The sequence below is a fragment of the Heptranchias perlo genome, unplaced genomic scaffold, assembly GCF_035084215.1.
Source record: "Heptranchias perlo isolate sHepPer1 unplaced genomic scaffold, sHepPer1.hap1 HAP1_SCAFFOLD_60, whole genome shotgun sequence".
Lineage (NCBI taxonomy): Eukaryota > Metazoa > Chordata > Chondrichthyes > Hexanchiformes > Hexanchidae > Heptranchias > Heptranchias perlo.
The window spans coordinates 4,019,292-4,043,025 of record NW_027139623.1 but is presented as its reverse complement, the minus strand read 5'-3'; the positions used below and the strand labels follow the sequence as shown (position 1 = coordinate 4,043,025).

Here is a 23,734-nt window from a genome sequence, read left to right as displayed (position 1 = left end):
ATTGCTTTGTTACCGATTTATTTTATCTGGGGATGTAGCTCAGTGGTAGAGCGCATGCTTCGCATGTATGAGGTCCTGGGTTCAATCCCCAGCATCTCCAACAATATTTTTCATCAAAATTACGCACGGAAAGGCGAATCGCGCTTTCTGAGCGCAGCGAGTTCCAACTTCTGAGGCTCCACAAGCATGAAATTGTCCCGGAGCAGGACTTCATCTCACGGTCCCCTCAGCTCAGCTCACAGCAGCCGCTGGTTGACCGGAATGTGTGATGGTGCAATGTCAAGCGAGCAGTCCCAGCTCTTGTTTGACGCTGTGTCATTCATCCATCTCACTTTATGATTCAGAGGTTGGATGTCAGCGTCGTCACTGACGATTGGCAATTGTATTTTTTTATTTCCGCTGACTTTTTTTTTGGAAAGTTCGAAGTAAAGAGGAGCAGAAACCCGTGAACTGAAGCAGAGGTTGAACATTGTGAGCTCGTGGAACGACTGGGCATCGCGTTGTCCGTGAGAGACAGACCGGAAAGCCCACATTTTTATTCTAAATTTGAAGTAGTTTTGATGAGGGGATGTAGCTCAGTGGAAGAGCGCATGCTTTGCATGTATGAGGTCCCGGGTTCAATCCCCGGCATCTCCAAGCGCTTTATGTTTCACATTTTGAAAAGACCCTCTTGTCCTCACTGCACCTTCACACAGAAGGACAGGAAAGGGTTTATTTTCCTCGAGAAAAACCGAACGCTCTGCACACGATAAAATTCAACGGAAGCACGCACGCGCCTTTGAAATGGCTCCCATCCCGGGGCTGGAGAGCGGGCCCAGTGACAACAACAGAGAAAATTGTCAGACAGAACAGAACGGACGATTGCAAAGAAGCATACCGACAACTGGACAACCAGGAACACAGACAGACAGTTACCCACAGACCCGACCATAGAACACACCCATCAGCTCAACAAACTGATCAAGACCTTCGATCCAGACCTTCAAAACATCCTACGCACTCTCATCCCACGTACTCCCCGCGTGGGAGACTTCTACTGCCTTCCAATGATACACAAAGCCAACACACCCGGACGTCCCATCGTATCAGGCAACGGAACCCTGTGTGAGAACCTCTCTGGATACATCGAGGGCATCCTGAAACCCATCGTGCAGGGAACCCCCAGCTTCTGTCGCGACACTACAGACTTCCTACAAAAACTCAGTACCCACGGACCAGTTGAACCAGGAACACTTCTCACCACGATGGACGTCTCGGCACTCTACACCAGTATCCCCCACGATGACGGCATCGCTGCGACAGCATCAATACTCAACACCAACAACAGCCAATCTCCAGACGCCATCCTACAACTCATCCGCTTCATCCTGGATCACAATGTCTTCACCTTCAATAACTAGTTCTTTATCCAAACACACAGAACTGCCATGGGGACCAAATTCGCACCCCAATACGCCAACATTTTCATGCACAAGTTCGAGCAGGACTTCTTCACTGCACAGGACCTCCAACCAACACTGTACACCAGATACATCGATGACATTTTCTTTCTATGGACCCACGGTGAGGAATCACTGAAGAGACTACACGATAACATCAACAAGTTCCATCCCACCATCAAGCTCACCATGAACTACTCCTCAGAATCAGTTTCTTTCTTGGACACACGAATCTCCATCAAAGACGGGCACCTCAGCACCTCCCTCTACCGCAAGCCCACGGACAACCTCACGATGCTCCATTTTTCCAGCTTCCACCCTCACCACGTCAAAGAGGCCATCCCCTATGGACAGGCCCTGCGAATACACAGGGTCTGCTCAGACGAGGAGGAACGCGATGGACAGCTACAGACGCTGAAAGACGCCCTAGTAAGAACGGGATATGATGCTCGACTCATCGATCGACAGTTCCGATGGGCCACAGCGAAAAATCGCGTAGACCTCCTCAGGAGACTAACACGGGACGCAACCAACAGAGTACCCTTTGTCGTCCAGTACTTCCCCGGAGCGGAGAAACTACGCCATGTTCTCGGCAGCCTTCAACATGTCATCAATGATGACGAACACCTCGCTATGGCCATCCCCACACCTCCACTACTCGCCTTTAAACAGCCACCCAACCTCAAACAAACCATCGTTCGCAGCAAATTACCCAGCTTTCAGGAGAACAGCGTCTATGACACCACACAAACCTGCCACGGTAACCTCTGCAAGACATGCCAGATCATCGACACAGATACCACCATCACACGAGAGGACACCACCCACCAGGTGCACGGTTCATACTCCTGTGACTCGGCCAACGTTGTCTACCTCATACGTTGCAGGAAAGGATGCCCCAGAGCATGGTACATTGGGGATACCATGCAGACGCTGCGACAACGGATGAACGGACACCGCGCAACAATCGCCAAACAGGAGGGTTCTCCCCCTGTCGGGGAACACTTCAGCAGTCATGGACATTCAGCCACCGACCTTCGGGTAAGCATACTCCAAGGCGGCCTTCGAGACACACGACAACGCAAAATCGTCGAGCAGAAATTGATAGCCAAGTTCCGCACCCATGAGGACGGCCTCAACCGGGATCTTGGGTTCATGTCACACTATACGTTACCCCACCAGCAAACAAATGTTATCTGTTTTTGATATAACGGGTCATTGACTGTCTTCCTTCTCTCTCTCTCTCTTTTTTTTGGGGGGTTTGTGTATTCGCTGGCCTTTTAGGTGACACCTTTCTGTCTGCTCACTGTGATTGCCTTGGCAACGGGCAGTAATCACCAGGCATTGTTCTGTGATTTTCAAATGCGAAGGATTCGAAAATTTCATTTCCACACCGTTCACCTGAGGAAGGAGGAACCCTCCGAAATCTTGTGGAATTTAAAATAAATGTGTTGGACTATAACTTGGTGTTGTAAAATTGTTTACAATTGTCAACCCCAGTCCATCACCGGCATCTCCATATCATAAGTGTAAAAGGACTGAGTGCCTCACTTTCCTAAGGCCACCCGAGGATTTACTGTGCTGAAAAGCATTTCCTCTTTTAAGCATAGGAGATACCTGAAGTCTGCGGACCTGATACTAGTATTTTAATTCCAGATTTTATTTAATTAATTCAATGTTTAATCAATTGAAATTGAATTCCGCAGCTGCCGTGGCGGGATTATTAGTCCGGGCCTCTGGATTACGAGTCCAGTAAACTAACCACAATTCTACTGTACCCGCTGGGTAAACAGAAGAAACCAGGTCTCGTCACTCAGAGAAATGAGAAAGGGAGCGTTGCGAAGAAAGTCTGGGAGAGAGGTGAGTCTCCTCGGGCTGTGCCGACCAGCATTTCTGTTTCAGGTCGCTGTTCTTCCAAATGCTCGCTGGACATTGCACCGTCACACATTCCGATCAGTCGGCGGCTGCTGTGAACTGAGCTGCTGAGGAGACCGTGAGATGAAATCCTGCTCAGGGATAATTTGATGCTTGCGGATCCTCAGAGGTTGGAATTCGCGGCACATCGAAATCAAGATTCGCCTTTCTGTGGGTAATTCTGGTGAAAAAAATAGCTTTGGAGATGCTGGTGATTGAAACCAAAACCTCACACATGCAAAGCACGGGCTCTACCACTGAGCTTACATCCGCAGATAGGTGCAAATTACAACGAAGAGATGATCTCCTTCATTTTATGAGGATATAAGGATTTTTTTCGGGCTTCAATTCATCTGCTTTTCTGCTCCAACCAGACAATTAAACATGAAGTTTGCGGACCTGATATAATTGTTGGTAAACGGAAGAAACCAGGCCTCGGCACTCAGAGCAATGAGAAAGGGGGCGTTGAGAAGAAAGGCTGGGAGAGGGGGAGAGACTCTTTGGATGTGCTGTCACCATCCTCCCGATTTCATGCACATTTTTCGAACGCTCCCGTTATCAGTCACTTTGCTTACGGTTGGACGGGACTAGAAATCCTCAGACACATTGTGGCAGAGGCCGGCAAGAATATTTCGTGTCCCTGAGCTTCAGAGGAGGGTAAGGTGAGGCACAGACAGCATTGAGTATAATTTCACTATAGACGGATGCAGGACTTGCCCCAGGTGTGGTTTTGTGTTTAACGATCACTTCACTGAAAACACCTTGATGGTCTGGGGCTACAGACGGACATGATGGTCAGGAGAAGACCAGTTGGTTCATCAATCCTGCCCCACATGCCTGGAGCATCGTGACCAGACACTTCCTACCGACACCACCCGCCCCACCCACCGGAAACATGTAATCTCCTGGGAGAGGCGACAAACTAGAAACAAATCCAGCGCCAATAAGGAGGGGAAATTCTGGGAAATTCCTCCCCGAATCTCTCAGGCGATCGAATCGAGTTCAGTGGATCACACTGACCATGTGTAGTTTAACTGTAAAACCACTCACCTTCTATATGATGCGATCTCTGCCTCAGTCAAGAACTGGTCCAGATCCATCCAGAAGGCAAAGAGAGAGTCAGCACCCACCACACCAGCCGGCAATGCATTCCAGAGACTCAGTACTCTCTGGGAAAAGAAGAACCGCCTCACATCCAGACTATTCCTACCTCTGTGTAGTCTGAACGCCTGTCCGCTGCTCCTCCCCGATCTGTGAAACTGGGAATAATCTATTTCTTCACTCAGAGGGTGGTGAACCTGTGGAATTCTCCACCACAGAAGGCTGTGGAGGCCAAGTCACTGAATATATTTAAGAAAGAGAGATTTCTACACATAGAAGGCATCAACGGGTATGGGGAGGGAGGGGGAATGTGGTATTGAGAAAGAGGATCAGCCATGATCACATATCACGGCGGAGCAGGCTCGAAGGGCCGAATGTCCGACTCGTGATCGTATTTTCTCTGTTCTTATCACTGGGCCCGCTCTCCAGCCCCGGGATGGGAGCCATTTCAAAGGCGCGTGCGTGCTTCCATTGAATTTTATCGTGTGCAGAGCGTTCGGTTTTTCTCGAGGTGAAGAAACCCTTTCCTGTCCTTGTGTGTGAAGGTGAGGTGAGGACAAGAGGGTCTTTTCAAAATTCGAAACATAAAGCGTTTGGAGATACCGGGAATTGAACCCGGGACCTCATACATGCAAAGCATGCGCTCTACCACTGAGCTACATCCCCACGGGCACAAGCCCTCCACTTTAGAGTAAAAGTGGGCTTTCCGCTCTGTCTCTCCCGGACAATGCGATGCCCAGTCGTTCCACGTGCTCACCATGTTCAACCTCTGCTTCAGTTCACGGGGTTTCTGCTCCTCTTTACTTTGAACCTTCCAAAAAAAAAGTCAGCGGAATTTAAAAAAATACAATTGCCAATAGTCAGTGACGAGGCTGACATCCAACCTCTGAATCATAAAGTGAGATGGATGAATAACACAGTGTCAAACAAGAGCTGGGACTGCTCGCTCGACATTGCACCGTCACACATTCCGGTCAGTCGGCGGCTGCTGTGAGCTGAGCTGCTGAGGGGACCGTGAGATGAATTCCTGCGACGGGACAATTGTGGAGCCTCAGAAGTTGGAACTTGCTGCGCTCAGAAAGCGCGATTCGCCTTTCCGTGCGTAATTCTGATGAAAAAAGATTTTTTGGAGATGCTGGGGATTGAACCGAGGACCTCATACATGCGAAGCATGCGCTCTACCACTGAGCTACATCCCCATATGCAATAAATAGCTGACCAAGGAAAGAAGAACTGACCGTTCTCATTTTCTGAGCCCGTGCAAGGTGGATCTGCCACGTGATAGATTATTTGCAGTTTCAAAGATTGGGGCGGAGCACGGGACAGGCGTTTAGACGACACAGAGGTAAGAATAGGCTGGATGTTAGTCGGATCTTCATTTCCCAGAGAGTAGTGAGTCTCTGGAATGCATCAGCTCTTCTTTCCCTGGTTAGACTGATTTCTTGTGTGGGGATGTAGCTCAGTGGTAGAGCGCATGCTTCGCATGTATGAGGTCCTGGGTTCAATCCCCAGCATCTCCAAAAATATTTTTCATCAGAATTACGCACGGAAAGGCGAATCGCGCTTTCGAAGCGCAGCGAGTTCCAACTTTTGAGGCTCCACAAGCATTAAATTATCCCGGAGCAGGACTTCATCTCACGGTCCCCTCAGCAGCTCAGCTCATAGCAGCCGCCGACTGACTGGAATGTGTGACAGTGCAATGTCGAGCGAGCATTCCCAGCTCTTGTTTGACGCTGTGTCATTCATCCATCTCACTTTATGATTCAGAATTTGGATGTGAACCTCGTTACTGAGTAGTGGCAATTATATATATTTTTTATTTCCGCTGACATTGTTTTTGGAAAGTTCAAAGTAAAGAGGAGCAGAAACCCCGTGAACTGAAGCAGAGGTTGAACATTGTGAGCACGTGTGACGACTGGGCATCGCGTTGTCCGGGAGAGACAGAGCGGGAAGCCCACTTTTGTTATTCTAAATTTGAAGTAGTTGTGGGTAGGGGATGTAGCTCAGTGGAAGAGCGCATGCTTTGCATGTATGAGGTCCCGGGTTCAATCCCCGGCATCTCCAAATTATTTATGTTTGAAATTTTGAAAAGACCCTCTTGTCCTCACCTCACCTTCACACACAAGGACAGGAAAGGGTTTCTTCACCTCGAGAAAAACCGAACGCTCTGCACACGATAAAATTCAATGGAAGCACGCACGCGCCTTTGAAATCCCGGGGCTGGAGAGCGAGCCCAGAAATAATAACAGAGAAAATAGGATCACGAGTCGGCCATTGGGCCCTTCGAGCCTGCTCCGCCATTATATATGATCATGGCTGATCCTCTATCTCAATACCACATTTCCGCTCTCTCTCCATACGCTTTGTTGCCTTCTGTGTGTACAAATCTGTCTTTCTTAAATATATTCAGTGACTTGGCCTCCACAGTATCCTATGGTGGAGAATTCGACACGTTCACCACCCTCTGAGTGAAGAAATAGATTATTCCCAGTTTCACAGATCGGGGAGGAGCAGCGGACAGGCGTTCAGACTACACAGAGGTAGGAATATTCTGGATGTTCGGCGGTTCTTCTTTTCCCAGAGAGTACTGAGTCTCTGGAATGCAGTGCAGGCTGGTGTGGTGGGTGTTGACTCTCTCTTTGCCTTCTGGATGGATCTTGACCAGTTCTTGACTGAGGCAGAGATCGCATCATATAGAAGGTGAGTGGTTTTACAGTTAACCTACACATGGTCAGTGTGATCCACTGAACTCGATTCGATCGCCGGAGGGAGTCGGGGAGGAATTTCCCAGAATTTCCCCTCCTTATTGGCGCTGGATTTGTTTCTAGTTTGTCGCCGCTCCCAGGAGATTACATGTTTCCGGTGGGCGGGGCGGGTGTTGTCGGGAGGAAGTGTCCGGTCACGATGCTTCGGGCATGTGGGGAAGGATTGATGAACCAACTGGTCTTTTCCTGACCATCATGTCCGTCTGTAACCTCAGCTGGTCAAGGTGTTTTCAGTGAAGTGATCTTTAAACACAAAACCACACCAGGGGCAAGTCCTGCATCCGTCTGTAGTGAAATTATACTCAATGCTGTCTGTGTCTCACCTTACCCTCCTCTGAAGCTCAGGGACTCGAAATATTCTTGCCGAACTCTGCTACAATGTGCCTGAGGATTTCTAGTCCCGTCCAACCGTAAGCAAAGTGACTGATAACGGGAGCGTTCGAAAAATGTGCCCTGAAATCGGAATGATGGTGACAGCACAGCCAAAGGAGACTCTCCCCCTCTCCCAGCATTTCTTCTCAATGCCCCCATTCTCATTACTCTGAGTGCTGAGGCCTGGTTTCTTCCGTTCACCCACAATTATATCAGGTCCGCAAGCTTCATGTTTAATTTTATGGTTGAAGCAGAAAAGGAGATGAATTGAAGCCCAAAAAAAACCTTATGTGACCTCATAAAATGAAGGAGATCAGCTCTTCGTTGGAATGTGCTCCTATCTGGGGATGTAGCTCAGTGGTAGAGCGCGTGCTTTGCATGAATGAGGTCTTGGGTTCAATACCCAGCATCTCCAAAGCTATTTTTTCACCAGAATTACCCACAGAAAGGTGAATCTTGATTTCGGTGTGCCGCGAATTCCAACCTCTGAGGATCCACAAGCATGAAATTGCCCCTGAGCAGGATTTCACCTCACGGTCTCCTCAGCAGCTCAGTTCACAGCAGCCGCCGACTGATCGGAATGTGTGACGGTGCAATGTCCAGCGAGCAGTTGGAAGAACAGCGACCTGTAACAAAAATGCTGGTCGGCACAGCCCGAGGAGACTCACCTCTCCCCCAGACTTTCTTCCCAACGCTCCCTTTCTCATTTCTCTGAGTGACGAGACCTGGTTTCTTCTGTTTCCCAGCGGGTACGGTATTCTTGTGGTGAGTTTACTGGACTGGTAATCCAGAGGCCTGGACTAATAATCCCGCCACGGCAGCTGGGGAATTCAATTTCAATTAATTAAAAATTGAATCTGGAATTAAAATACTGGTATCAGGTCCGCAGACCTCAGGTATCTCCTATGCTTAAAAGAGGAAATGCTTTTCAGCAGAGTAAATCCTCGGGTGACCTTAGGAAAGTGAGGCACTCAGTCCTTTCACACTTGGTTGAAGGTCGTTATTATCTGGTGTTGGAGCTCAGTGATAGACCGCATGCTTTGCGTGTCTGAGGTCTCAGTTTCTCTGCCCAAGCACTTTACCTTTTGAATTCTGGTCAGTCGGCGGCTGTTATGAGCTGAGCTGCTGAGGGGACCGTGAGATGAAGTCCTGCTCCGGGACAATTGAATGATTGTGGAGCCTCAGAAGTTGGAACTCACTGCGCTCAGAAAGCGAAATTCGCCTTTCCGTGCGTAATTCTGATGAAAAAATATTTTTGGAAAAGCTGGGGATTGAACCCAGGACCTCATACATGCGAAGCATGCGCTCTACCACTGAGCTACATCCCCAGATAAAATCAATAGCTACCCAAGGAAAGAAGAACTGATCGTTCTCATTTTATGAACCCGTCCAAGGTGGGTCTGCCACTTGATAGATTATTTGCAGATTCAAAGATTGGGGCGGAGCAGGGAACAGGCGCTTCGACGACACAGAGGTAAGAATAGTCTGGATGTCAGGCGGTTCTTCATTTCCCAGAGTGCAGTGAGACTCTGGAATGCATTGCCGGCTGGTGTGGTGGGTGCTGACTCTCTCTCTGCCTTCTCGAGGGATCTGGATCTGTTCTTAACTGGGGCAGAGATCGCATCATATGGAAGGTGAGTGGTTTTACACTTAACCTACACATGGTCACTGTCATGTCCTGGACTGGTTTCGATCGTCTGAAGATGTTGGGGAGGAATTTTCCAGAAATTGGCCCTGTATTTTTTTCTGGTTTGTAACCGCTCCCAGGAGATTACATGTTTCCGGTGGGTGGGGCGGGTGGTGTCGGTCGGAAGTGTCCAGTCACGATGCTCCGGGCATGTGGGACAGGATTGATGAACCAGCTGGTCTTTTCCTGACCATCATGTCCGTCAGTAACCTCAGCTCGTCAAGGTGTTTTTTGTGAAGTGATCTTTAAACACAAACTCACACCTGGCCGTCTATAGTGAAATGAGACTCAATGCTGCCTGTGCCTCACCTTACCCTCCTCTGAAGCGGGGGGACTCGAAATATTTTTGCCGGCCTCTGCTACAATGTAGCTCAGTGGAAGAGCGCATGCTTTGTATGTATGAGGTCCCGGGTTCAATCCCCGGCATTTCCAAACGCTTTATGTTTAACATTTTGAAAAGACCCTCTTGTCCTCACCTCACCTTCACACACAAGGACAGGAAAGGGTTTCTTTGCCTCGAGGAAAACCGAACGCTCTGCACACGATAAAATTCAATGGAAGCACGCATGCGCCTTTGAAATGGCTCCCATCCCGGGGCTGGAGAGCGGGCCCAGGAATAATAACAGGGAAAATAGGATCACGAGTCGGACATTCGGCGCTTCGACCCTGCTCCGCCATTATATACGATCATGGTTGATCCTCCATCGCAAGACCACATTCCCGCTCTCTCTCCATACTATCTGATGCCTTCTGTGCGTCGAAATCTAACTTTCTTAAATATATTCAGTGACTTCGTCTCCACAGCCTTCTGTGGTCGAGAATTCCACTGGTTCACCACCCTCTGAGTGAAGAAATAGATTATTCCCAGTTTCACAGATTGGGGAGGAGCAGCGGACAGGCGTTCAGACGACACAGAGGTAGGAATAGTCTGGATGTTAGGCGGTTCTTCTTTTCCCAGAGAGTACTGAGTCTCTGGAATGCATTGCCGGCTGGTGTGGTGGGTGCTGACTCTCTCTTTTCCTTCTGGATGGATCTGCACCAGTTCTTGACTGAGGCAGAGATCGCATCATATAGAAGGTGAGTGGTTTTACAGTTAACCTACACATGGTCAGTGTGATCCACTGAACTCGATTCGATCGCCCGAAGAAGTCGGGGAGGAATTTCCCAGAATTTCCCCTCCTTATTGGCGCTGGATTTGTTTCGAGTTTGTCGCCGCTCCCAGGAGATTACATGTTTCCGGTGGGTGTTGCGGTTGGTTTCGGTAGGAAGTGTCAAGTCACGATGCTCCAGGCATATGGGACAGGATTGATGAACCAACTGGTCTTTTCCTGACCATCATGTCCGTCTGTAGCCCCAGATCGTCAAGGTATTTTCAGTGAAGTGATCTTTAAACACAAAACCACACCTGGGGCAAATCCTGCATCCGTCTATAGTGAAATTATCCTCAATGCTGTCTGTATCTCACCTTACCCTCCTCTGAAGCTCGGGGACTCGAAATATTCTTGCCGGCCTCTGCCACAATGTGCCTGAGGATTTCTAGTCCCGTCCAACCGTAAGCAAAGTGACTGATAACGGGAGCGTTCGATAAATGTGCCCTGAAATCGGAAGGATGGTGACAGCACAGCCAAAGGAGACTCTCCCCCTCTCCCACCCTTTCTTCTCAACGCCCCCTTTCTCATTGCTCTGAGTGCTGAGGCCTGGTTTCTTCCGTTCACCCACAATTATATCAGGTCCGCAAACTTCATGTTTAATTTTATGGTTGGAGCAGAAAAGGAGATGAATTGATCCCCCCAAAAAACCTTATGTGACCTCATAAAATGAAGGAGATCAGCTCTTCGTTGGAATGTGCTCATATCTGGGGATGTAGCTCAGTGGTAGAGTGCGTGCTTTGCATGTATGAGGTCCTGGGTTCAATTCCCAGCATCTCCAAAGCTATTTTTTCACCAGAATTACCCACAGAAAGGCGAATCTTGATTTCGATGTGCCGCTCATTCCATGCTCTGAGGCTCCACAATCATTAAATTGCCCCTGAGCAGGATTTCATCTCACGGTCTCCTCAGCAGCTCAGTTCACAGCAGCCGCCGACTGATATGAATGTGTGACGGTGCAATGTCCAGCGAGCAGTTGGAAGAACAGCGACCTGTAACAAAAATGCTGGTCGGCACAGCCCGAGGAGACTCACCTCTCCCCCAGACTTTCTTCCCAACGCTCCCTTTCTCATTTCTCTGAGTGACGAGACCTGGTTTCTTCTGCTTACCCAGCGGGTACGGTATTATTGTGGTTAGTTTACTGGACTGGTGATCCAGAGGCCTGGAATAATAATCCCGCCACGGCAGCTGGGGAATTCAATTTAAATTATTTGAAAATTGAATTAATTGAATAAAATCTGTAATTAAAATACTCGTATCAGGTCCGCAGACCTCAGGTATCTCCTATGCTTAAAAGAGGAAATGCTTTTCAGCACAGTAAATCCTCGGATGACCTTAGGAAAGTGAGGCACTCAGTACTTTGACACTTGGTGAGAGGTCGTTATTATCTGGTGTTGGAGCTCAGTGATAGACCGCATGCTTTGCGTGTATGAGGTCTCAGTTTCTATGCCCAAGCACTTTACATTTTGAATTCTGGTCAGTCGGCGGCTGTTATGAGCTGAGCTGCTGAGGGGACCGTGAGATGAAGTCCTGCTCCGGGACAATTAAATGTTTGTGGAGCCTCAGAAGTTGGAACTCACTGCGCTCAGAAAGCGAAATTCGCCTTTCCGTGCGTAATTCTGATGAAAAAATATTTTTGGAGAAGCTGGGGATTGAACCCAGGACCTCATACATGCGAAGCATGCGCTCTACCACTGAGCTACATCCCCAGATAAAATCAATAGCTACCCAAGGAAAGAAGAACTGATCGTTCTCATTTTATGAGCCCGTCCAAGGTGGGTCTGCCACTTGATTGATTATTTGCAGTTTCAAAGATTGGGGCGGAGCAGGGAACAGGCGTTTCGACTGCACAGAGGTAAGAATAGTCTGTATGTCAGGCGGTTCTTCATTTCCCAGAGAGTCGTGAGTCTCTGGAATGCATTGCCGGCTGGTGTGGTGGGTGCTGACTCTCTCTCTGCCTTCTCGAGGGATCTGGATCTGTTCTTAACTGGGGCAGAGATCGCATCATATAGAAGGTGAGTGGTTTTACACTTAACCTTCGCATGGTCACTGTCATGTCCTGGACTGGTTTCGATCGTCTGAAGATGTTGGGGAGGAATTTTCCAGAAATTGGCCCTGTATTTTTTTCTGGTTTCTCACCGCTCCCAGGAGATTACATGTTTCCAGTGGATGGGGCGGGTGGTGTCGGTCGGAAGTGTCCAGTCACGATGCTCCGGGCATGTGGGACAGGATTGATTGACCAGCTGGTCTTTTCCTGACCATCATGTCCGTCAGTAACCTCAGCTCGTCAAGGTGTTTTTTGTGAAGTGATCTTTAAACACAAACTCACACCTGGCCGTCTCTAGTGAAATGAGACTCAATGCTGCCTGTGCATCACCTTACCCTCCTCTGAAGCGGGGGGACTCGAAATATTCTTACCGGCCTCTGCTACAATGTGCCTGAGCATTTCGAGTCCCGTCCAACCGTAAGCAAAGTGACTGATAACAGGAGCGTTCGAAAAATGCGCCCTCAAATAGGAAGGGTGGTCACAGCACAGTTCAAGGAGTCTCTCCCCACTTTCCCAGCCTTTCTTCTCAACTCCCCCTTTCTCATTAGACTAAGTGCCGAGGCCTGGTTTCTTCCGTTCACCCACAGTTGCATCAGGTCCGCAAACTTCATCTTTAATTGTCTGCTTGGAACAGAAAACTAGATGATTTTAAGCCAAGTATACAAAGTGTCAGCACCCACCAGACCAGCCGGCAATGCATTCCAGAGACTCACTACACTCTGGGAAATAAAGAACCGCCTAACATCCAGACGGTTCTTACATCTGTGTCGTCTCAACGCCTGTTCCCCGCTCCTCCGCAATCTTTGAAACTGGAAATAATCTATCACGTGACAGACCCACCATGGGTGGTCTCATAAAATGAGGATAATCCGTTCTTCTTTCGTTGGGTAGCTATTTATTTCATCGGGGGATGTAGCTCAGTGGTAGAGCGCATGTATGAGGTCCTGGGTTCAATCCCCAGCATCTCCACAAATATTTTTCATCAGAATTACGCACGGAAAGGCGAATCGCGCTTTCTGAGCGCAGCGAGTTCCAACTTCTGAGGCTCCACAAGCATTAAATTATCCCTGAGCAGGACTTCATCTCACGGTCCCCTCAGCAGCTCAGCTGATAACAGCCGCCGACTGACCGGAATATGTGACAGTGCAATGTCTAGCGAGCAGTCCCAGCTCTTGTTTGACGCTGTGTCATTCATCCATCTCACTTTATGATTCAGAGGTTGGATGTGAACCTCGTCACTGACTATTGACAATTGTATTTTTTTTATTTCCGCTGACTTTTTTTTGGAAAGTTCAAAGTAAAGAGGAGCAGAAACCCCGTGAACTGAAACGGAGGTTCATCATTGTGAGCACGTGTGATGACTGGGCATCTCGTTGTCCGGGAGAGACGCAGCTGAAGTCCCACTTGTTTATTTCTAAAGTGGAGCAGATTTTGCAGAGGGGATGTAGCTCAGTGGTAGAGCGCATGCTTTGCATGTATGAGGTCCCGGGTTCAATCCCCGGCATTTCCAAATTATTTATGTTTGAAATTTTGAAAAGACCCTCTTGTCCTCACCTCACCTTCACACACAAGGACAGGAAAGGGTTTCTTCACCTCGAGAAAAGGCAAATGCTCTGCACAGGATAAAATTCAATGGAAGCGCGCACGCGCCTTTGATAATGGCTGCCGTCCTGGGGCTGGATTGCGTGCGGAGTTATTAAAACATCGAAAATAGGATCACGAGTGGGCCATTCGGCCCGTCGAGCCTGCTCCGCCATTCAATCGGATCATGGCTGATCCTCTACCTCAATACCATATTTCCGCGCTCTCCACATACCCCTTGATGCCTTGTGTGTGTCGAAATCTCTCTATCTGCTTCTTAAATATATTCAGTGACTTCGCCTCCACAGCCTTCTGTGGTAGAGAATTCCACAGGTTCACCACCGTCCAGTTTCACAGATTGGGGAGGAGCAGCTGACAGGCGTTCAGACCACACAGAGGTAAAAATATTCTTAATGTTCGGTGATTCTTCTTTTCCCAGAGAGTAGTGAGTCTCTGGAATGCAATTCTGGCTGGTGTGGTGGGTGCTGACTCCCTCCGCGTTCTCGAGGGATCTGGGCCATTTCTTGACTGGGGCAGAGATCGCATCATATAGAAGGTGAGTGGTTTTACAGTTAACCTACACATGGTCAGTGTGATCCACTGAACTCGATTCGATCGCCTGAGGGAGTCGTGGAGGAATTTCCCAGAATTCGCCCTCATTATCGGCTTTTGATTGTTTTTCTGATTTGTAACCGCTCCCAGGAGATTACATGTTTCCGGTGGGTGGGGCGGGTTTTGTAGGGAGGAAATGTCTGGTCACGATGCTCTAGGCATGTGGGGCAGGATTGATGAACCAACTGTTTTCCCGCCCGTCATGCCGGTCTATAACCCCAGATCGTCAAGGTGTTTTCAGTGAAGTGATCTTTAAACACAAACCTACACCTGGGGCAAGTCCTGCATCCGTCTACAGTGAAATGAGACGCAATACTCTCCAGGCCTTAAGTTGCCCTCCTCTGAAGCTCAAGGACTCGAAATATTCTTGCCGGCCTCTGCTACAATGTGCCTGAGCATTTCTAGTCCCGTCCAATCAGAAGCAAAGTGACTGATAACGTACGAAAATTGCGCCCTCGAATAGGAAGGATGGTTACAGCAGAGCCCATGGAGGCTCTCCCCCTCTCCCAGTCTTATTTCTCAACGCCCCCTTTCTCATTACTCTAAGTCTCTGAGTATATCAGGTCCGCATACCTCGGTATAGTTGTCTGCTTGGAGTACAAAAGGAGATGCTTTTCAACCCAGTAAATCCTCGGATGGCCTTAGGAAAGTGAGGCACTGAGTCCTTTTATATTTGGTTAGAGGTCTTCCCTATCTGGTGATGTAGCTCAGTGATAGATCGCGTGCTTCGCGTGTATGAGGTCCCGGGTTCTCTCTCCAAGCACTTTATGGTTCGAGTTTTGAATTCCGGTCAGTCGGCGGCTGCTATGAGCTGAGCAGCTGAGGGGACCGTGAGATGAAGTCCTGCTCCGGGACAATTGAATGTTTGTCTCAGAAGTTGGAACTCGCTTTCCTCTGAAAGCACGATTCATCTTTCTGTGGGACATTCTGGTGAAAATAAATGTTGGAGATGTTAGATATTGAACCCAGAAATATATACACGCAAAGCAGGCGCTATACCACTGAGCAACAACCCCGAATCCAATAGAACTATAACCAAGGGTATAAGGACTGGGTGTTCACTGTCTTAAGACCACCCAATGATTTACTGCGTTGAAAGTCATCTCCTCTTGTGCTCCAAGCGGACAACAGCCACCTAGACACGTAGCAGACGGCTGGACGGGACTAGAAATTCTCAGGCACATTGTAGCAGAGGCCTGCAAGAATATTTCGAGCCCTTGAACTTCAGAGGAGAATAACGTGAGACGCAGAGACATTGAGTCTCGTTTCACTAAAGACAGACGCAGCACATGCCCCAGGTGTGGGTTTGTGTGAAGATCGTTTCGTTGAAAACACCATGACGAGCTGGGGATGTGGACGAACATACGGAAATGAGGGGCAGTAAAAGACCAGCTGGTCCATCAGGCCTGCCCCTCACTCGGGATTGCTGAAGAATCATTACAGACACTTACACCCCCTCACCCGCCCGCAGCCGTGTAATCTCCTGGGAGAGGCAAAGATCCTGAGAAAAATCCAGGGCCTTTAAGGGATAGAATACACTGGAAAATTCCTCCCCGACCCCCTCAGGTGATCGAAACCAGTCCAGGAGATCACATGGAATGTACGGACACTAACTGTAAATCCTCTTACCTTTTATATATTGTGACCTCTGCCCCAGCCAAAAACCGGTCCAGCTCCCTGGAGAAGGCAGGCAGAGAGTCAGCACGCACCGCACCAGCCAGCAACGCATTCCAGAGGCTCACTACTCACTGGGAAAAGGAGAACCGCCTAAAATCCACCCTATTCCAACCTCTGCGTAGTCTAAACTCTTGTCCCAGGTCCTCCCCAATCTGTCAAAGTGGAATAATCTCTCACTGGGCCCGCAATCCAGCCCTGGGTTCGGAACCATTGATACGGTGCATGCGCTCTTCCACTGAATGCTATCCTGTGCCGAGCATTAGGTTTTTCACGAGGTAACGGAAGTCTTGCCTGTCCTTGTGTTTAAAGGTGAGGCGAGCCTCAGAGGATCTTTTCACAATTGTAGCCAAAATTCGAAACATAAACAGTGAGCAGGATAGTAGCAGACTTCAGTAGCACATAGGCAGGCTGACGAAATAGGCGGAGACATGGCAGTTGAAATTTAATGCGGATCAGAGTGAATTCATGCACTTTTGGAGGAACCACGTGTAGAGCCAGTAGCATCTAAATGGTACTATTTTGAGGGGGTGGAAGAGCAGTGGGACCTGGGGGGTGTATATTCACCAATCTTTGAAGGTGACAGGGCAAGTTGATAAATGGTACTATTTTCAGTAGATCCAAGAGCAGAGGGGCCTGGGTGTGCATATTTACAAATCGTTGAAGGCGACAGGGCCAGTTGAACAGGCGGCTATGAAAGTGAATGGGACACTTGGCTTTCTAAATAGTGGCATTGAATACAAACACAAGGAAGTCACGCTGAACTGGTTAGGCCTCAGCTTGAGTGTTGTGTACAATTCTGGACAGTACACTTTAGGAAAGATGGAAAGGCCTTGGAGAGGGTACGGAGGAGCTTGATCAGGATGATGCCAGGGAAGAGGGACTTCCGTTATGTGGAGAGATTGGAGAATCTGGGTTTGTTCTCCTTGGAGCAGAGAAGCTTGAGGGGAGACCTAATAGAGGTATTCAAAATAATGTGGGGTTTGGGCAGCCAAAAAGGGAGAAACTGTTTCCACCGGCAAGTGGGTCAATAACCAAAGGACAGAGATTCAAAATAATTGGCAAAAGAACTGGAGGGGAAATGAGGAGAAATGTTTTCCCATCCTCGCTGGTAAAAACAAGCTGCTGGAACTTTTCACTCTCTCTCCTTTCCCTCTCTCTCTTTCCCATGGTTCAAACAAACTGTTGCTGCAGCATCTGAAGTTTACGACAGTTCCCCACAGACTTCAATTCCGAGCTCGGCAGCTGTCTTAACTTTAACCTCGCCGCTTACCTCAACGCAAGTACATCGTCTCAGTTAGACTTCTAAACAATCTGAAGCAATAATAAAACCTTTTGAACTTGTTCAATCTTCCCAGAATGCGGTCTTGAATAGTCAAGTCTAGCAATTCTGTGTTCCATCCTGTGTTGAACCAAACTCTGCTCCTTTAGCAAGTGAAAGATCCATATTGAAAAGTCCAAAATCCTTCACGAGGTAACCATATATTTAATCAAGTGTTTTATTATGAGCCTGAGCTCGTATCAGGCTTCTGTGTGGGGGAACACGTGGGCAACAGTGATGACACTACTATAAGGTTTCGATTGGCTGTTAGAAGCAAATGCACTGAAAATTTACAACTCATAGAAATAACGACTTGCATTTAAACAGCGCATTTAACCCCCCATAGATAAATAGACCAATCCGATTTACTGAGGTATAATCAGACAAATATGGAACTCCAGCTGAAGAAGGAGATATTTGGCGCCATTAAAAAATCATGACACAAGAAATGGCTTTCGTGGAAGGTCTGAAAGAAGGAAAGGACTTGACTTTATACAGCGCCTTTCAAGACCCCAGGACGTCCCAAAATGCTTTACAGTCAATGAAGTGCACTTTGAAGTGTAGTCATTGTGGTAATGTGGGAAACGAGCCAGCAAATTTGCTCATACAAACTGCAATGAGATAAATGACCAGAAAATCGGTTTCAGTTATATTAGTTGAGGGATAAATATTGCCCAGGTCACTGGGGAGAACTCCCCTGCTATTTCTCGAATATTGCCGTGTGATCTGTTATATCTACCTGAGAGGGTAGATGGACCCTCCGTTTAACGCGTCTTACGTAAGTCGATATCTCCGACAGTGCAGTGCTGCCTCAGTACTGCACAGCAGTGTCAGCTTGGATTATGTGTTCAAGTCTCTGGAGTGGGACTAAAACTCACAACTTTCGAACGCAGAAGTAAGACCGCTACCACTGAGCCACGCCTGATACCTGAAAGGGGTAGAGGGAGATGGAGGGGCATAGGGAGAGCATTCTGGAGCGTGGATATGACTGAAGGCACGGCTGTCAAAAGTAGAGCAAATGGACTGTGGATGCACAAGCGTTGGAGGTGGGGGAACGGAGTATTTGGCAGGGGCTGCAGGGCTGGAGGAGTTTACAGAGATAGGGAGGGGTGAGGCCCGAGTGGATATAAATGTAAGGAACAAAAAAATAAACTACAGGCGAAGAAGACTGGAAACCAATGCAAGTCAGTAAGGATTGGGTGATTGGTGAGGGACTCACCAATCAAAAAGAGAGGGGTGGAGATGGAATCAGTAGCAAGGATGTGGCGATTGGGAGGGGGTCAAAGATCTTGACTTCACAATTTTTAACTGGAGTAAATTATGGCTCCTCTAAAACAGAATGCTACTATTACAACACAAAGACATTGGAAGGGTCAAGAGAGGCGGTGGTTTTGTCAGCGTAAAGCTGAAAGCTGGTCCATGTCTGCGGACAATGTCACCAAAGGGCATCATGTAGATGAGGAAGAGGAGGGAGCAAAGGATTGAACCTTTAGAGACATCAGATATAACGGTGATAGGGTGGGAAGAGAAGCTTCTCCTGGCTATGATCAGATCGGTGAGTGGAACCAAGCGAGGGATGTCCCACCAAAAGAGGCCAATGATCGATGAATGAGGAAGTCACGGGTGGGTTTCCTGTAGGTGTGGAGGAGAGGGCGGAGATGGGGAGGGGTGGGCCATGGGGGGATTTAACCCCCATGCTGAAAATGTTAAACGTTAGGCAATCGGGAACTGGGAGTTAGTGAGGGTCCGTGAGGCCAAGCAGGACCTGGTGCTGGTTGGAAGGAGGAGGCTGAATGACCGGACAGGCGTGCATTGGAGGAATGGAGTCTGGAGGGTCAGAGGCATTAATGAGGGTTTGAATGGCAATATGCTGAGGAAGGAATGGAGGCGGGTGAGGGAAGCACGGGGCCTTTGTGATGGAGGTCAAATCGGGTCATGAGCTCAGCTCGGGGTTACACGGGAGCAATTTTACTGCAGCCTTCAACCAATGTAAAATAAACGGGGAAATATCTGCAGTAAAATAACGGAGAGAGGAATGGCAATGAAACTCGTTTAGTGACCCCTGAAATCACGCACAGTCCGAAGCATGACCATCAACTGTCCCCGTGTCAGAGACTCAAAATACATATTTTAAGTGGGAAACTGCAGGGACAGAGTGAAACGGGTCTGCTTTTGTTACTGGATTATTCTGTGCACTGAATTTATTGTGGAGTAATGGTCTACCCTTCAAACGGTCGGACCTGTAGCAATTGCATTGTATCTATAGTGAACTTTGTTTATCCAACCCTGGCTTTGTTACTCGATTATTATCTGCACTTGAATTATTGGAATCAGATGTCTGGGCTAAGAGCTGGTATCAGACCATCAGGAGCTGTTAACAGTTTCATGTTGTGGAAATAATCTGACCTGGAATATTTTTTCATCAATGTGTTTTCAGTGATTGATAATGAGATAGCTCACGGTCTCAGTGTTACAAGGAGGCAGCGCAATGCCCTCCCTCCACAATAATATGGTTTAGTTTAAGTGGCATTTCATTGTATATATTGGTTATCACTCTTATGAGATATTATTTCATTGTGTGTATCTGAAGCAGCTCCAGAGTTCTGGTTACTGAATAGCGTTTGCTGCTGAATCTTTCACATCTCATTCTCTGCTTCACTGTCGATGAATTCACTGTAAAATGCAATGTTTTGTATTTATGTTGTATCAGTTTGCACTTTATCTGTTGGAATCAGGAGCCTTTCTATTTATCTGTGGATTATAAGTTGCAGCGGTGATGTTGGCGTTTTGTTAATTGAACAATGCCGCCATCTAACGCTGTACTTTATAATTACAGGAGAAGGAATTTCAATTATTGTGAGGTGTGTCTGGAAGAGGCATTCGATTCTGTTTATTCCTTACATTGCAGATGAAGTGAACAGTGCATGTGAACAGCTGGAGACTTGAATGATCTGTAGAAACATTAAACTTTTCACAGAGGCTTCACCATTGAACAAACTGACATTAAGAATAGGATCGCTGGTGAAGAGAAAACAGGCGCAGGATGTTAGGATTTACTCGGGTGTGAAAAGCTACATTGAGAAAGGGAGTAGAGAGAGTGCGGAGAGACAGAGCGGAACGATCGAGAACGCGACTGAGAAGGAAAACTAGAAGGGAGGGGGAGAAGGGACGGGAGAGAAAGAGACAGAGAGAGACACACAAACAAAGAGAATGAGAGGTGGAGAGAGGGGGAACGGCAGCGTTGAGAATAATTAATCGGAATGAACTGCCAGTATAATTATGAAGAGGAAATGTGAATTGAAGGTGTTATTAGGATGTTGTCAGATTGTGAGAGTTTTATTGAACTCGCGCCGGGTGTGTTTATCACTGTCAGGTCCTCAGGCTGTTGATCTGAATGTTCCTTTTACTTGTTTACTGACTGAATAAATAAACAAAATTGAAATGTATTTAAAGAATAAAATCAGTGATTTCTTGATCGCATTGATTTATTAGGATACTGTACTCGAGAAGCTATGTGTCAACTTAGTTCAATAAAGAACGAGGCTAACTTAAAGAATACATTCTAAATTAATTACAATTGAATGTGCAAAGTAAATTTATTGAAACATTATGTAACCAACGAGCTGTTCCCTGACACCAATAACCACGGACGTTAAAAGTTGAATTTATTAATTGCTTTGTGTTACTGAGACCTGCAGACTTGATTTCCTCTCACACTCTGTTGCAGTCTCTCCCTGTGAATCCCCGCCTCTCCTCCTACTCTCATCTCATCTGTTGCTTCAGTTTATCCTCTTTCCCAAACCAACTGCTCCTGACTCCCCCCGCCCCCTCCGACGAGTCATTTTTCTTTGTCTCCCTCCCAATTTCAATCACTGGATCCGCCTCCAGCTGCCTCTTCCATGCATATTCGAAATTTCAAACTCGGATCTCGGTCTTTCCCGTTTTGAGCCAGCCCCTGTCAGCTCTCTCAATCCAGAGCAACAAACCAGCAGCGCCGCCCCCTGTCCGCTTACCTTCCCGGCCCACGCTCACTTTCCCGTCCACAGGACCGTTAGATTCCCGCTCAGCAAAACACCAGCCCCGTTCCCCACCGGCACTGCCCCCTCACTCGGCCCTTCCAGTGGATCCGATGCTCACTTTGTTAACTTTCTGTATCAATTTCCCAATTCATTATTGATCATTGTATTTAAAAACATTTCTCTGCCCGAAATCGCTGCCCAGGTCAGTAACTCAGTTTCCACCGTTCAATTCAGCTTCAAAGCTGGAAATTTCACCCCAGATCCTGTCAAACTGTTGCTTTGTCTCCAGGTCTGATCAGTAATTTCTCTGCTTCCATTTCTCTCTCTTACAGTTAACTTGGTGGCGATTGTGATCCTGTCCCGAGGAAAGTGCGGACTCTCCAAATGTATCACTCGCTACCTGGTGGGAATGGCGGCGGCCGATCTCCTCGTCGTTATCACTGATGTCATAATGTGGCGCATTGTTAATATTTATTTCCCAGTTTCATTCTTGACCATTACCCCCGTGTGCCGCCTCATTTACTTCCTGATTCTAACAGCCACGGCGGCCTCTGTCTGGTTCACAGTCGCTTTCACCTTTGATCGATTTGTGGCCATTTGTTGTCAGAAGCTGAAAACAAAATATTGCAACGAGAAAACGGCGGCTGTTGTTATCGGGGTGGTGAGTGCGCTGAGCTGTTTACTGAACATTCCCTGGTACTTTGTAATTGACCCGGAATATATAATGGACAATGTACCCCGGGGTTGTGTCTTTAAACCGACCTTTTTTACTTTACCCGCATGGGCAGCGTTTGACTTGATTAACCTTGTTTTGATGCCTTGTCTCCCATTCATTCTGATTTTACTGTTCAATGTTCTCACCGCCAGGCACATTTTAGCGGCCAGTCGCGTCCGCAGGGGACTCCGGGGCCGCAGCAATGGAGAGAATCACAAGGATCCAGAGATGGAGAACCGAAGGAAATCCATCATTTTACTTTTCAGTATATCAGGCAGTTTTATATTGTTATGGAGTGCATTCGCTTTTTATGTTATCTCTGCGCGTATAAGAAACACTCAGTACGATATGGCCGGTGACATTGAGTCAACCGGATTCATGCTTCAACTTCTCAGTTCCTGCACCAACACGTGTATTTATGCTGTGACCCAGACTAAATTCAGAGAGGAGCTGAAGAACGGGGTGAAATACCCACTGAATCTAATTGTTACATTAGTTAAATCATAGAAACGTCTGAAGACTTTCCATCTGAAATTAAATAAAAAGACAATTAGAGTAGATTTTCGCCTTTGGCCGTGGCATAAGACGGGCGGAAGCGGATCATGCGCCCTTTATTCACTGCGTCTGATTTTACTATCCATTGACATCAATGAGTTCACTAAAGTAACTGATTTCAATCCAATACTTTAAATAAATTTGGAAATACCAGACAGGAATTATATTCTAACCGACAAATGTGGTGTTGTGAAATGATACAAGATGTGATTCTAACATGAAATGGTTCGCTGTTACTAGTCTGGAAATAATATGATTTCAATATTAAATGTTCAATCCTGAAATGAATAAAATCAAATCTTCCTTTTCGGTTGATGATTATTTCCCATCACACACACTGCCCGGTGGGATGGACTGAGGGTGAGCTGTCAGGGTCAGACAGCGTCCTGTTCATTGGGACATTTGTTTTGACCAGAACAGAATAATAATGGACCAACACCCGGACCGTTACTAACTGGTAAAATATGAATGTAATTTCAAACTCCAGTGGGGAGTTGCGGAGATCGTTTCCTCTCTGAGCTGCTGTGCAGCATTTTTTCCTCAGCATGGAGTTTAATGGGAAGTGAGGGTTTGCCTGGTTGCACCGATCCATAAGGAGATCTTTCTGACATGATCAGGAGGCGGGATATTTCTCACGGCCGCAGCAGGCCAAGGGAAAGCTCTCCTGCTCCTCCTTGCCCCACAACATATAAGTTAAAAAGAAACTGTTCAGTGTTCTGGATCACTCAATGCCCATCGAAAGGGCGGCTCCTCCACCCATTCGTAACCAACATTAAATAGTGTC

The 23,734-nt window shown here is 47.6% G+C and overlaps 11 non-coding genes across 11 annotated transcripts; 7 read left to right on the top strand and 4 right to left on the bottom strand.

Moving 5' to 3' along the window:
• The first annotated feature begins 28 nt into the window (after positions 1 to 28).
• trnaa-cgc (transfer RNA alanine (anticodon CGC)) lies at positions 29 to 100 on the top strand. Its single transcript has one exon. It is a non-coding gene; the product is annotated as a tRNA-Ala (tRNA).
• A 464-nt stretch (positions 101 to 564) lies between these two features.
• trnaa-ugc (transfer RNA alanine (anticodon UGC)) lies at positions 565 to 636 on the top strand. The gene has a single exon. It is a non-coding gene; the product is annotated as a tRNA-Ala (tRNA).
• Positions 637 to 5,048: 4,412 nt separating this feature from the next.
• trnaa-ugc (transfer RNA alanine (anticodon UGC)) lies at positions 5,049 to 5,120 on the bottom strand. The gene has a single exon. It is a non-coding gene; the product is annotated as a tRNA-Ala (tRNA).
• A 461-nt stretch (positions 5,121 to 5,581) lies between these two features.
• Positions 5,582 to 5,653, bottom strand: trnaa-cgc (transfer RNA alanine (anticodon CGC)). The gene has a single exon. It is a non-coding gene; the product is annotated as a tRNA-Ala (tRNA).
• Positions 5,654 to 5,902: 249 nt separating this feature from the next.
• trnaa-cgc (transfer RNA alanine (anticodon CGC)) lies at positions 5,903 to 5,974 on the top strand. Its single transcript has one exon. It is a non-coding gene; the product is annotated as a tRNA-Ala (tRNA).
• Positions 5,975 to 6,446: 472 nt separating this feature from the next.
• Positions 6,447 to 6,518, top strand: trnaa-ugc (transfer RNA alanine (anticodon UGC)). The gene has a single exon. It is a non-coding gene; the product is annotated as a tRNA-Ala (tRNA).
• Positions 6,519 to 7,934: 1,416 nt separating this feature from the next.
• Positions 7,935 to 8,006, top strand: trnaa-ugc (transfer RNA alanine (anticodon UGC)). Its single transcript has one exon. It is a non-coding gene; the product is annotated as a tRNA-Ala (tRNA).
• An 841-nt stretch (positions 8,007 to 8,847) lies between these two features.
• trnaa-cgc (transfer RNA alanine (anticodon CGC)) lies at positions 8,848 to 8,919 on the bottom strand. The gene has a single exon. It is a non-coding gene; the product is annotated as a tRNA-Ala (tRNA).
• A 2,216-nt stretch (positions 8,920 to 11,135) lies between these two features.
• trnaa-ugc (transfer RNA alanine (anticodon UGC)) lies at positions 11,136 to 11,207 on the top strand. Its single transcript has one exon. It is a non-coding gene; the product is annotated as a tRNA-Ala (tRNA).
• Positions 11,208 to 12,063: 856 nt separating this feature from the next.
• Positions 12,064 to 12,135, bottom strand: trnaa-cgc (transfer RNA alanine (anticodon CGC)). The gene has a single exon. It is a non-coding gene; the product is annotated as a tRNA-Ala (tRNA).
• A 1,776-nt stretch (positions 12,136 to 13,911) lies between these two features.
• Positions 13,912 to 13,983, top strand: trnaa-ugc (transfer RNA alanine (anticodon UGC)). Its single transcript has one exon. It is a non-coding gene; the product is annotated as a tRNA-Ala (tRNA).
• The last annotated feature ends 9,751 nt before the right edge of the window (positions 13,984 to 23,734 follow it).